Source organism: Alligator mississippiensis, chromosome 1 (assembly GCF_030867095.1).
Source record: "Alligator mississippiensis isolate rAllMis1 chromosome 1, rAllMis1, whole genome shotgun sequence".
Classification (NCBI taxonomy): Eukaryota; Metazoa; Chordata; order Crocodylia; family Alligatoridae; genus Alligator; species Alligator mississippiensis.
The window spans coordinates 56,605,392-56,618,613 of NC_081824.1; the positions used below are offsets into that span (position 1 = coordinate 56,605,392).

The 13,222-nt window shown below is 45.9% G+C and overlaps 1 long non-coding RNA gene across 1 annotated transcript in view; it reads right to left on the reverse strand.

Moving 5' to 3' along the window:
* The window catches only part of LOC132249962 (uncharacterized), a 39,051-nt gene extending 26,099 nt beyond the window's left edge, over window positions 1-12,952 (reverse strand). The window contains exons 1-3 of the long non-coding RNA XR_009461510.1: window positions 12,699-12,952; window positions 1,673-1,843; window positions 1,009-1,108 (exon numbers count right to left, since the gene is read on the reverse strand). This is a non-coding gene — a long non-coding RNA (uncharacterized LOC132249962). The remainder of the gene's footprint in view (window positions 1-1,008; window positions 1,109-1,672; window positions 1,844-12,698) is intronic.
* Window positions 12,953-13,222: the final 270 nt, after the last annotated feature.

Sequence of the window (13,222 nt, forward strand, 5' to 3'; positions counted from 1 at the left end):
GACCACTGTGAAGCACCTCAGCTATGCAGCTGTGACTCCCTGGCTGTGCCCCTGTTGGGGGTACTGCTGCCAGCCCTCCATTTTGAAATGCAAGGATGCTGGCATCACAAGGCCAGTTGTGTGGGGGCCCAGTCAGCCTGCAGGGGGCATGATATCCTCCTTCTCTCCCATGTCCAACCCCATCCCCATTCATGTGTGCCTGCCCATCCAGAGCCCCAATGGCCCAAACTGGATCTAGGAGGAGGTGCATGCCCTTGTGGCACTGTGCACCAAGGTGTATATCCTGAGGCAGTTCGCCCAGGGTAAACACATGAATGCCCACATTTACGAGGCCCTGGCAGCTGAGATGCATGTGTGGGGTCACTCCTGGTTGGCACAGCAGTGCTGCATTAAGGTCAAGGGACTGCAGGATCAGTGGGTGGCTGTGACCAGCCACAATTGTCAGTTCAGTGGGGCCCCAGGACCATGGCTTTCATGTGGGAGCTGACCCACATTTTGGCACCCTGGAAGCCTGTGCCTATGTGCCACCCTGACATATCACCAGAGGAGGGGACCTTGGGCCTTCAGTACCCTGCCCAGCACTCCTCCCTGGCTGCTGCATCCACTGGCAGCCTAGGGAGCCTTGGCCAGTGGCTGCCTCAGCTTTGGCCCCACCCTGCAGGTGCCCACAAGGAGTGGCTGGCCATGTGACTGTCAGCCACCAGAAGCACCAGCTCCTCCTTGTGGATCCAGCACTGACCCCCAAGTCAGTAGAGGCCATAGACGCTGGGCAAAACTGGACACCACCTGGCATGGGAAGCCCCATGCCAAATTGTCAGCCTCACTGGCTCTGGACCCATGTTAAGTCTCTCAATGGAGGGCAGGTCCTTTCAGCCCCAGTCCTCAACCCCACCCCTGCCTCTGCCCTTGCCCCCTGGCTCCAGCCCCTCTCCTTGCCTGGCCTGCCCACACTCCCCTGGCTCCATACTTTCCCCCAGAGCATGCAGAGAGGCAAAACACAAGACAGACCTTTATTGAGAAACCTGTGTCCCCACAGCTGTCTAGTCACAGGCCTTTCATACTCATACACTGAGGAAGGTGTAGATCCTGGTGATCTCCTCCTTGGCATCTGGGGGCAGAAAAGTGTAGCACTGTGACAGATATCCCTCCAGGCATCAGCAGACATTGTGGGGCAGGCTGGGTTTGCCCCCCTTCACTGTTATAGCTCAGGGTCCCAATCCAGTAGCACAGGTGTGCCTGGGGTACCAGCAGGATCAGCAGCAACAGGGCATAGTGGCCTGGAAAGCCCTCCACTTGTACAAACAGCCCATTGTGCACTGCCCATAGCATGCACAGCAGGGGAACACTCGGCATGCAGTGGCGGTGTGATGGGGGGTGGTGGCCCCAGAGCACCTCCCTGGACAGGCCCCCATGGGGAGGGTGGGGGTGCAGCCAGTCCCTCAAACAAGATGTCTGAGAACTCCACATGCCCCAAGCCCAGGTACTGGAGGCTGGACACCAGAGCTGTGGGTCCGCAGAGGCAGAGGTGGGGTCAGTGGGACTTGGAGCCTTGGAAGCAGGTGCTGCCAGCAGCTTAGCCTGGCCCACCCTGGGAAGTGGGCAGGAGAGTCAGGTGACCTGTGGCCAGCCCCCAGGGAGAATGTAGGGATGGAAGAGCTCAGGAAACACCCACCTGAGCCCAGGCCTGTCTGGCCAACTTGGGTTGGTCCCTGGCCACCCACACACAGCTGATCTCCAATCTTAGGCTAGGCAGCACAGGGCCCCTGTAGCAGAGCTTCTTATCTTTCAAATGTTGCAAAGTCTCACAAAAACCTTCTGTCTCTTGCCTCTGCAGGGTCAATATCTGGATATGGGGAGAGAACACAAAGGCCCACATGACCAACACCACAGTCTCACCACCACCTGTCACTGAAGCCACCCAAAGGCACCTGCCTGAGTGGTTTAGCCTTGATGGGACCCTCCTGCTGCAGTGGCTGGTGGTTACAGTAGAGGGGTGGGTGGCAGACCAGTGGGAGTGGAAAGCAGTGGACCTCACCTGGCAGTCCGCACAGCTGTGGGCTTGCCACTGGGCACTGCCACTGGGCAGACCTGGCAGCCCTAGAATGGTGGCACATAGAGCTGCTGGAAGAGTAGCTGGCCACTCAGGGCTGTCCAGCAGAGGCTTCACTCATGCTTCCCACTGTGTCTGACCATCAGCCAGGCTCCACAGGGCTCTGGGTCCTGCCTTCCCCTCCACAGCATGCCTCCAGCATTACTCTGGAGCAGGTGCTGCAGTGTGTGCCAGCCACAGGCTTCCCTGGTCTTCACTTTGGCCCCCCGGACCCATCAAGAACTGGCTGTGGCTGGGGTGCTGCCTGCCTGATGCTGGGCTCTGTGCCCTGGGTAGCTGTGCTCCTCAGCCCCACACACATGGACTCAGAGATGGGGTCAGACATGTGAAGTGTCTTTTAAGTTTGGAGAGCAGGGTTTTTTATTGTTGGTGGGTGGGGGTGTGTTGGAGAGGCAATGTGTGTGGGGGGAGGAGGGGGGTGTTTGTTGAGGGGTGGAGAGATGGAGGGTTGTTGTTTTAATAAAGTTTGAACTGTTTGACCTACATGTGTGTCCTGAAGTGGTGCTAGGAGTAAACAGGGGGTTGGGGGGATGTGGGCAGCAGGGCAGGTGGGCTGGCATGGGGAATGAAGGAAGAGGGGGGCAGTCAAAGCCTCCCACAGTCAGTGCCCTGTGGGTGCATGGCTTCCCTAGGGCCTGAACAGGGGTGCCTGGTGGGGTCAGCAGGGACAGCACCATGGCCAGCAGTAGTGCAGGGTGCTGGTCACTGCTGGCAGGGTCTGGGCTGGAGCAGTGGGGCACTGGACACCACTAGCAGGGGCAGGGGCAGGGGCAAAAGTGGTGTGGGAAGGGAGGGTGGAGCTGCTGTGTGCTGCTGGGCATGTAGCTCACAGGCTGAGGAGGGACTGGGCAGGGATCAGAGGGCAAGGGTGTGCTTTTAAGATGGCCACCAAGTGCTGGCAGCCACGTGACTAGAGGCAGGAGCAGCTCCGTGTGGCCACAGGAGCACATGGCATGCTCCTCTGACTTTGGACTAAATCTAGTCCCAGGTCAGTTGCACATGTAGATGCCAGTCCCATTCTCACTTACTGCAGAGTAAGTTACTGCACAGTAACTTTAATGTGCAGTAAATGCATGTATACACACGCCCAGGAATTCCTAGGAAAAAGACCACACCACATCTTACAGAGGAAGGTAAACAACCCATAGTCCTTGTTATTATGGCTTAAAGGATTTTTTTCCCCTTTCTCCTAAACTAGTAATACCATGAATAGAAGAGTTAGACCCTCTAGCAAAGAATCTCTAAGCAGACTCCAGACAAAAGCTCCTATGCCAAATGCTTCAGCAGAAAGGAAATGCAAAAAAAAATTAGAAGTCAGTTGGTGAACCTATATGAGATGCTAAAAGCACTAACTTTACTGTGCATTAGTGCACCACTATGAAAGACATGCTAATACACAGTAGAATTTCTCTACTGAGCGTTAGTGTCACATAAAAGACACGCACCTTTTATTCTGTGCAATAGTGCTAATTACAGTGCATTAAGTTAGTACCTGTTTTTACAGGAACTAATCTTAATACGCTGTGATTATGGCACATTAATGCACTTGTAGATGTGCCCAGTAGCAGTTATCAAGTGGGAAAATTATCTGTCTTGGACCTCAAAGGCAACCCTCAAGGCCCTAAAGCATGAGACTGCCTAAAACCTACAACACTGTAAGGGTTACTCTCTGTTGCTAGACACAGAAGTTACACATAAACCAGTTTAAGTGATCGTAAACTAGTTTAAACCTGTAACAGAAGAGAAGTTTAACACACAAACCAGATTTAGAATGGCCAAGCCCAGTTTAAGATAAACCTGGATGGATGTAATATCAGACTTACCTGATTTAGATTAAACTGGTTTATGAAGTTCTGTCCTAGATCTCCTGACTCAGGTTACCTCACTGTCACCCAGCATCCCAGGATTATTTGCAGCACTGGGCTATGTTGTCTGATCTGGTGGAGTAGGGCCAGCCCTGCCCCCATTTGTCACAAAGTGGAGGCAGTAAAGCCTCTGCTCCCTAGCTTGCTTCCTGCCTGTGCTTGTTGGCTCAATGGGATGGGGAAGCAGGGGAATAGATCCCCAGACTCCCCTGGCCCCATCTACACAGTGCAAGGGAAGGGAAAATGCCTCATAGTGGGAGTTTATCATCCCTCCCCCCCACCCCAGCAAGCCAGGCTGGAATAACTTTAGCCCTGCCCCCATGCTAGCCGCCCATGTCTCTGGGCTGGCTCAGAAACCAAACCTTCATCCTTACTGATGTCTAAGGCAAAGTATTATTTCAATTATTGGACCATGCATGGACTGCCCTTGCTACTCACTGTATTGATCCAGTAGTGGTCCTACATCTTTCCTCCTCGTTCTTTTGATTTCTAGGATGAAAGAAGCTTTTCCAGTTTCCTATTCTTTGCACGGTCTAAACTCATGTAACTCAGGATGCCTATACAAATGCTCTGACACATTCTGTTTAGAGAACTTGGAGCAGATTTGATTTATGAATTAATTGAGTCTTTTGGACTCTTTCAGCATCTCATGTGTTAGTGTCCCACATTTCAAAATGGTGGTGGGGGCACTTTCAAGCTCATCAAACAAGCTTTACTTAAAACACCCCCATAGCCATTTTGTAATGTGGGATGCTGAATACAGAAAACACTGTGTCATTTTAATTAAAGTGGCTTTCAGGAGGCACTCTAATTAAAACACCCCTCCACCCCAGAGCATATGTTTAGGTGCCCTCAATGACCAGGACACTTAAGCTGCATACAGACATTTGGGGAGGTTAAGTGGATGTCAAATGGAGTTAAAAATGGCCACCTGCTCTAAGGTAAGTTGGCATGGAGGGATTAGTGGGGGGATTTTGGGAGAGATGGTGTGGCAAGTAGGCTCAATGGAGATAGGGGAGGTCTGCACAAAGATCAAGGGATTAGGCAAGGTCCACAGAAGGGATCAGGGGGATTGGAGGGGCAGGCTCTAGCTTGGGGGGGATTGGGAAGGCAAGTGCGGTCTGCAAAAGGTGTTGGGAGGCCAAGTGGGGTCTTCTAGGAACTCAGTGGGGTCCAGGAGGGTCTGACAGGATTAAGGGGGCTCATGGGGTCTGCAGTGGACCTGGGGGGATGGGAAGTCTCTCTTCCCCACCTGCAGGAGCAGGGGCTACTTCTAGTCCCCCAATTCCCAGGTGAACAATGCCCATGTCTCCCCTGCCCCTCCCCCTCATCTTATTCAGTTTCCAGTATTGGCAAATGCAAATAAAACCAGGATGGTGGGTTGGCAGGCTGGTGTGAGGAGTGTCTCTCTGGAGGTTGGGGGGGCAGGGGTTAAAAATAGCCTGGTCCCAGGGATGGGGTATGGAAAGCACAGCCCTGGGGCTGAGACCAGCATCTGGTGTTTCCCAGCCATGGGACTGCATTGGGAACTGTACAGAAGTTCAGTATAGTTAGATTGGTCTAAAAACCTCATCTAAGTTAGGTGTACCTCAGAGGTAGAGTTAAATTAGAGCAGGTCAGCCATTTTCAGACTGATCTAACTGTCCTGAACTTCTGTACTAGTTTAAGGTCAACAGCTGGATGAAGTCATTTAGACTGAGTGGCCATCTTTAATCCAATATAACCTCCCCTTACCTTCATCAAATGGCTATAGGTAGCCTTACAGACTCACTAGCTTTACTTTATAGAGTTTTAGAATAATCTTGTCCATTGGCCCTTCTCACTTTCTCCTAATTTCTTTCACTACAGAGAGATGTCTCTTTTTACCAATAAGTCCCCTTTTCCATTGTTTGTAGATTCTCTATTCTCAATGGCGAGTTTGAGGTGCTTGTTCAGATTTGCAGCGCTATAGTTTTTCTTTATCTTTTTTTCCCCCATCACTAGAGATGACAAGTCCTGATACTATTTGTACTTTTACCTTAAAATAGTTCCTTGATGCTGCTATATCTAAAGAATATAGTTCTTTAGTCTAGGGAACCTCCTTAAATAATTGCCTGTTTTTCTCATACATAGCTCTTTTGAAATCAATGATCCTTGTTAATGTTCTATTTTTGTCCAGCCTCCTTTTTAAATTAAATGAAATCAAGCTATGATTGTTTGATCCCATATTATTTTTCATTATTTTCTTTAAATACAAACTCTTTCAATTCATTTTTAGTATCAGTTCTTAATGTGATTTTCATTCAAATGGAGCCCTGAAGAAAAGCCCTTTTTCCATAATGGTTAACATCTCAAAACCTTTAAGACAGCACTTGTCTCTAAGCCTTCCATTAATATTTTCAATCTTGTCCCTGTGATTCTTCTCTTAGGACAAAAATTAAACTAGATCTAGAGATCTTTAAAAGTCTTAACCAGTCTCGTATAGTTGTTCTTTACTTTTCTCAGAATGTATTTGACTATATCATTTGTTTCATGAAGAACTAGGATGGAATGGCAGAGAAAACTATCAGAATTGATCAAATAATCTGAAATTTGCTGAATAAAACTTGACAAACTGAAAACTCACGGTTACCTCATTTTGCACAGGTTCAAAAATATGACATAGATTCATTATTTTCTGAATGTCATTGCTAATTGGTATAATGGAATCAGATATACCAGTTCATTAACAATAACAAAGTTCATAGGCATAAGGTTAGTGTTAAGAATAATTTAATACCATTCAAATTAGTGAGACATTTTATATAATTAAATTTAAGCAACTGCTTACTATTCCCCCAGCTGACCTATAGGGGAGGCAACCCTGTCAACACTGCCCAGTTGCTCAAAACAGACTTGAAGAAAACTAAAACAGCTACCCATGGATTTTTCCCAGTAAAAATGGATCTTTGGCTCTGTTGGGCTAGTTTAATGGTTCCAACTTTGCCCCTTTTTGAGACATTAATGTAGAATTCATAACTAGGGGAAATGGACAAAATGAGAAGAAAAAAATACACCAAAGAAAAGTGGTATATCCACTTGAATTTTGTTACTGAGATTATTAATTTGGCAATTAGCTGAAAGGATAATGTAGAGCACTTATGATATTTAGAAAACATGACAGTAAAAGGAAGCAAGGCACAACAAAAGAAGTGAGAAATGAAGCTTTACTACTAGAAAGAGGCAATATTTTTTTATTCACACCCCACTTATCATATCATCTTACAATGTTGTAGGTAATAAACACAATTCCCTTGAAAATGTTAATGCACTTTCAAAGGGTCACACATCTACTTTAATATGGGTATTAACTATAATTATATAATATGGATTGAAAATCAAGGATAGTGGTAATAGTTGATTGTAACTTTTCTAACTGCTAAATCCAGTTTCCTTTGGGAAAAATAGGCATGTTTGAAGTGAAATTATGTTTATTATTTATCACAATGTAAGATATAAAGTCTGTGACTTGCACATCAAGCTTTCTTAGGTCTTTGGTAAATATATTTAAAGGAAGTACAAACTGCCCATTCTGTTTTAGTATTCCACTAGTTTATTGTACAGATTTGCAGTCATCATTAAAGAGAGTTGAACTAATTAAGTGTGATAATTGGATGGTAGATGTTTCTGGAATTTGTAAACATAGACACCATTGTCTGTTATGATTTTCCATTTCTATATAGAAATAATTTAGACATTACAAATTGACTGTAAAATCAACAATGGAAATAAGATGTACTGAACTATTTCCTTGTGAATTGCATTTAGTAATTTAGTAAATCTTCCTATTTATTCAGTTGGAAGATTGGCTACTTGGAATAAATGTTTAGAGTATATCGCATTTTTGTGCAATCTGGATGTTCTTTCACATGGAAATGCTGATTGAAGCAGGGCTCTAATGGATATATAATGAAGGTTAGTATTTTCTACCATGAAAAGTCTATAAATACAGATAATCTTAGTTTAATATACATAATGGTATTTTTATACCACTGATGTCAGTAAGATTATTGGATAAGTAGTGTCCTTTTGGGATTTTGATTTGATGTGTCTGTGTGTTCAGTGTATGACTTTTTGTTCCCTACCATTTTTGAGTACTGATAGAGAGTTCCGTATTGAAAGTTGCATTGATATGTTTCAGAGAAAATTGTATCCTACAATGCAATTTCTGTCACCTCTAGCTCTGGATGGTTCAATTTCTGAACATGAAGTTCTGACAAAGTTCTAAGTCTAGAGAGAACAACATATGACATACCTGATTTGATTACTTATTTCCTAATATCTGAAAGAACAGACACTCAAAGTGATAGTACAAGTTACAGAAAGTAGGAACTGTTTCCACTTGACATAAATGCTTCTAAGTAGTTGGAATTTGACAGAAGAGACAGCATACATATGAACAAATGTTGAATTTAAGAAGAGTTTCTCTACAAAAAGATGGCAAATATCTATTTTGAAAATACAACAAAACCCATTGTCTCATATATGAAAACTAATCTATGTTGACATTTCTATCAGCAGGACTCAAAGATTTTACAGCACTTAATGGTATTGTTTAATTCATAAAGTATTTTCCAAAATTAAAATGATTTTTCTGCTCCTTTAATGATCAACACTATATCCTTTATTGATATAAGCATATTCACATTATAGGAGTATAATTACAATTATTTAAGAACCCATGGGTATAAATCATTTATTCCTACAGTAGTATCAAAAGCATTGTCCAGACTCAGAGGGATGTTCAACCTGTAGGGATGTGGGTAGTAGAGTTCCCCAGGGCTCAGCCCTGGGGCCTGTACTGTTCAACATAGTTTATCAGTGATCTGGATGTGGGTGTGGAAAGCATGCTGTCCAAATTTGCTTATGACACTAAGATATGGGGCAAGGTGGGCATGCTGGAGGAGAGGGACAGAATCCAGCTAGATTTAGACAGGTTACAGAGGTGGGCAGATGTGAATAGGGTGGAATTCAATGCAGACAAGTGCAAGGTACTGTATCTAGGAAGAAGGAACCAACAACACACCTATAGGCTGAGGAATACCCTTCTAGTCAACAGAGTGGCAGAAAGGGATCCTGGAGTCCTTGTTGACTCCAGGATGAAGATGAGATGCCAATGCGAGGAAACAGTAAGGCTAACCGTACCTTGTGGTGCATCTACAGATGCATCACAGGCAGGTCCAGGGAGGTGATCCTTCCTCTCTATTCAGCATTGGTCAGGCCACAGCTGGAGTACTGCATCCAGTTTTGGATGCCTCACTTCAAGAGGGATGTGGTTAGCACTGAGAGGGGCCAGAGGCGGGCTACTGGCATGGTCAAGGGGCAGCAGGTCAGGCTCTATGAAGAGAGGCTAAAGGGCCTGAACCTATTCAGCCTCCACAAAAGAAGGCTGAGAGGGGATCTGGTGGCAAAGGGGCTGCAAAACAAAATGTTCTATTATCTAGCAGATGGAATTGATCATTGAATTAAAAGGATTATTTTTTCAAGCATCTTGGGCTCAGAGTGGTAAAAAAAAAAGCAGAGCCAACAGTCAATCAAAAAAGCAGGGAAAGAATATGAAAGAAAAAAAGAGTCCAAAAATGTATTTTGATTGCATCACTCGTGTCCGGAGAATGTGAAAGTGTGAGGTTGCTACCAAAACTGCTGATCCTGAATCCTGCTGAAATAAATCTCTGGGCTTTGTCACAAATTCATTTGCAATAGCTGCAAATCATTGGAATGTTGTCTTATACTAAAGTTAGCACATGTTAAGAAATAACCCTTCCCTGAAAAGGAACAACTTAGCGTGTTACATGCTACCTTTCCCATATGTTACCGGCTCTTAAGATGGGAGTGTCCTCATTTTAAGGTAGGAAAAGACAAGCTAAGTGAGCTTTGAGCATCTCAGAGATAATCTTTTTCAGGTGAGGATTCTCCCTATCTCATTTTAGGCAGCTTGTGTTGTTGTAACATTACAATACTTCATGGGGTGAAAATGAGATGGAAACAATCTTCCAGAATCCCAGGATGCACTTCTCCCAGCCCACTCCATGTGGATAATCTATTCTCTGGAAAATTACTGCCATAGAATGACAGCTGGGGGAAGCTAGCAGCTGGGGGAGTCCCAAAGAAGGTAAGAATCCATTCCTCCTCCCCCACCCACATTAAGAGGAATATCCCCTCCCCTGCTCTTCCTTTCTTTTACCATTCTGGGCTAATCCCTGCCTCTGGAGATCACCACTGTCTTCCCTGGGTCTCACCCCTCTCTCAACCTGCTCCTACAGGGTTCTTCCCTGGGTCCTGGGGGCAGGAAGGTGAGTGGATGGGATTGATCATTCCCATCTTGCTCCTGGTCTGGTGGGAAACACCCAGTGACTTGACTTAGCCTAATAGAGTGGCAGTGATAGGCAGGTTCCCCCTCCCTGTCTATCCCCTGGTTAGTGGCAAGCACATAAGTGAAGGAGGCAGGGAGAGGGACTGGCCCTCTGACCACCACCATTCCTGCTGCCACTCTTCAGGTTGATCCCAGCCCATGTACAACTCCTGGCCTTACCTCCAGGGCAGTGTTGGCAGCAGCAGATGAGCTGGGAGTTGGAAGCCAGGGAAGAGCCCTGGGGAGCCCTGGGGTGGGGTACAGTATTAACCCCAGGGACCTAGAGAGATATTGAGGGAACAGGAGGGAGCTTCAAGGGATTAGAGGAGATGGGGTAGGGAGGTGCTAGAGAGCTTGGTATCTCCTAGCTATGGTCCTACTAGCCAGCCCTCTAGCAGCAAGTCAAAGCCTTGCAGATCATAAACCCTTAATGTGCAAATAGTCAAACAATGTTCTGACTTTAATAAAACTTAGCTTGAGCAGGTCATAATTGTAATGTGGAACAATAACTTTAGTAATATCATGAGGGCACTTACATGCTAAACTGTTTAAACATGCATCTGCTTCTATTTTAACTTCACTTAGTATGTGTTAAGTGGAATGTGTGACTCAGGTTGTTTTTCCCCTGGGAATATAAACCATAAACCCACAGTACTGGGATAGAGCAGGACTCTTGGAACAGGAGATATAAGCAACTGGGCTATATTAAGAACATGAAGGGAAGAATTGGTGGAGACTGTAGTAGAGGATGGCAACTTAGGCATCAGTGAAAATGACATGATTGAGTTCAGGATCCTGAGGAAAGGAAGGAAGGAAGGAGAACACCAGAGTAAGGAGCTTGGACTTCAGAAAAGCAGACTTTTAGTCACTCAGGGAACTCATGAGCAGGATCCCATGGTAGGCCAGTCCAAGGGGGACAGGGGTTCAGGAAAGCTGATTTCAAAGAAAACTTACTGAAGGTGCAGGAACCAATCATCCCGATGTGCAGGAAGACTAGCAAGTATGAAAGAAGACCAATTTGGTGTAGCAAGGAATTCTTCAGTGCATTAACACACAAAAAAGAAAGCTTATAGAAAGTGAAAACTTCTACAAACAACTAGGGAGGAGTACAACAGTATTGCTTGCACATGCAGGAATGAAATCAGGAAGGCCAAAGTGCAACTGCAGTCTCAGTTACCAAGGGAAGTGAAGGATAACAAGAAGGATTTCTAAAAGTATGTCAGCAACAAGAGCAAGATCAGGGGAAGTGTGGGTCCTTTACTAAATGGGAGAGGCAATCTTGTGAAAGAGCATGCAGAAAAGGCTGAAGTACTCAATGCCTTTTTCACCTTCATAGACAAGGTCAACTCCCAGACTACTGTACCTGGCAGCACAGTTTGGGGAGGAAGTGAACAGCCAACAGTGGCAAAAGAACAGGTTAGGCACTATTTAGAAAAGTTGAACATGTAAAAGTCTATGGGGCTGGATGGGATGCACTTGATGGTGCTGAGGGAGTTGGCTGATGTGATTGTAGAGCTTCTGGTCATCACCTTTGAAAACTCATGGCAATCAGGAGAGGCCCCAGATGATTGGAAAGGGTAGTCAGCCTCACCTCAACCCCTGGAAAAATCATGGAGAAAGTCCTCAAGAAACCCATTTCTAAGCACTTGGAGAAGAAAGTTATTAAGAACAGTCAGCAGGGGCAAATCATGACTGACCAACATGATTGCCTTCTATGATGACTAGCTCTGTGGATGTGGGGAGACCACTGGATATGATATACCTTGACTTTAGCAAGGTTTTTGATATGGTTTCCCACAACATTCTGACACACATGGTAAACAAGTACAGGTTAGATAAATGGGTGGATAGAAAACTGACTGGAGCATCAGGATCAAAGTAAATGGCATGATGTTTGGTTGGCAGCCAGTATCAATTAGAGTGCTCCTGGAGTTGGTCCTGTGGCTGGTTTTGTTTAATATTTTCATCAGTGACGTAGACTATGGGATAGAGGGTACCCTCACCAAGTTTCCAGAATATACCAAGCTGGTGGGGAGTAGTAGATACACTGGAGGTAGGGCTAAGATTCAGAGAAAACTCAACTAATTGGAGGGTTGGACTAAAAACCTTTTCATGAGATTCAATAGGACAAGTGCAAAGTCCTGCACTTAGGATGGAATAATCTCATGCACTGGTACCGGCTGGACACCAGCTACCTAAGCAGCAGGATCTGGGGGTTAAAGTGGACTTGAGAAAGGGTGAGAGAAAGCAAACAAACACCCTGAGGTGCCTTACATGCTGAGCAAGGGAGGGCAGAAGAAGAAGAGCAGCTGGCAGCAACAGACAGGAAAAGTGAAAACAAAAAAACACTTACAGCATTCAGGGCCAACAGGGCTGCAGCTGGAAACCAGAAGGGAAGAGAAACAGTCACCGCACTTCCAGAGCAGCATCTCACTCTGGATTGAAGGAGGGAGGCTGCCCAGAGGTATTTCCAGCCCCGGAGAGGGGCAGAGAGGGGTCAATGTCCTGCAAGCTGCAGAGAAAGGAGCAGCTAAGCATCCTAACAGGCAAGAGTTGCAAAACTTGCCAGAGGAACGCTATGGGTGTGACCCTGAGAAGGAGGCAGGCAGAGGCCTGAACACACGCAGCTTTTGATAATCTCCAGAGGGGAGTGACAGCTGAGGATCTGGGGAAGAGAACAGAAGAATTGCTGTCTCAGGTTAGAGTCTAGCTGCACATGGGAGAAATCCCATTGGTACTGTAAATGTTCACAAGTAAGCCAGGCAAGCCTATCCACAATAGTGATTGGACTAATTGATTTCTTTCTGGTGTGATTGGAACATGAGAGCCTGATCCCAGGTGAAGGGGACATGGACTGAGCCTGGCAAGGAGACTGAG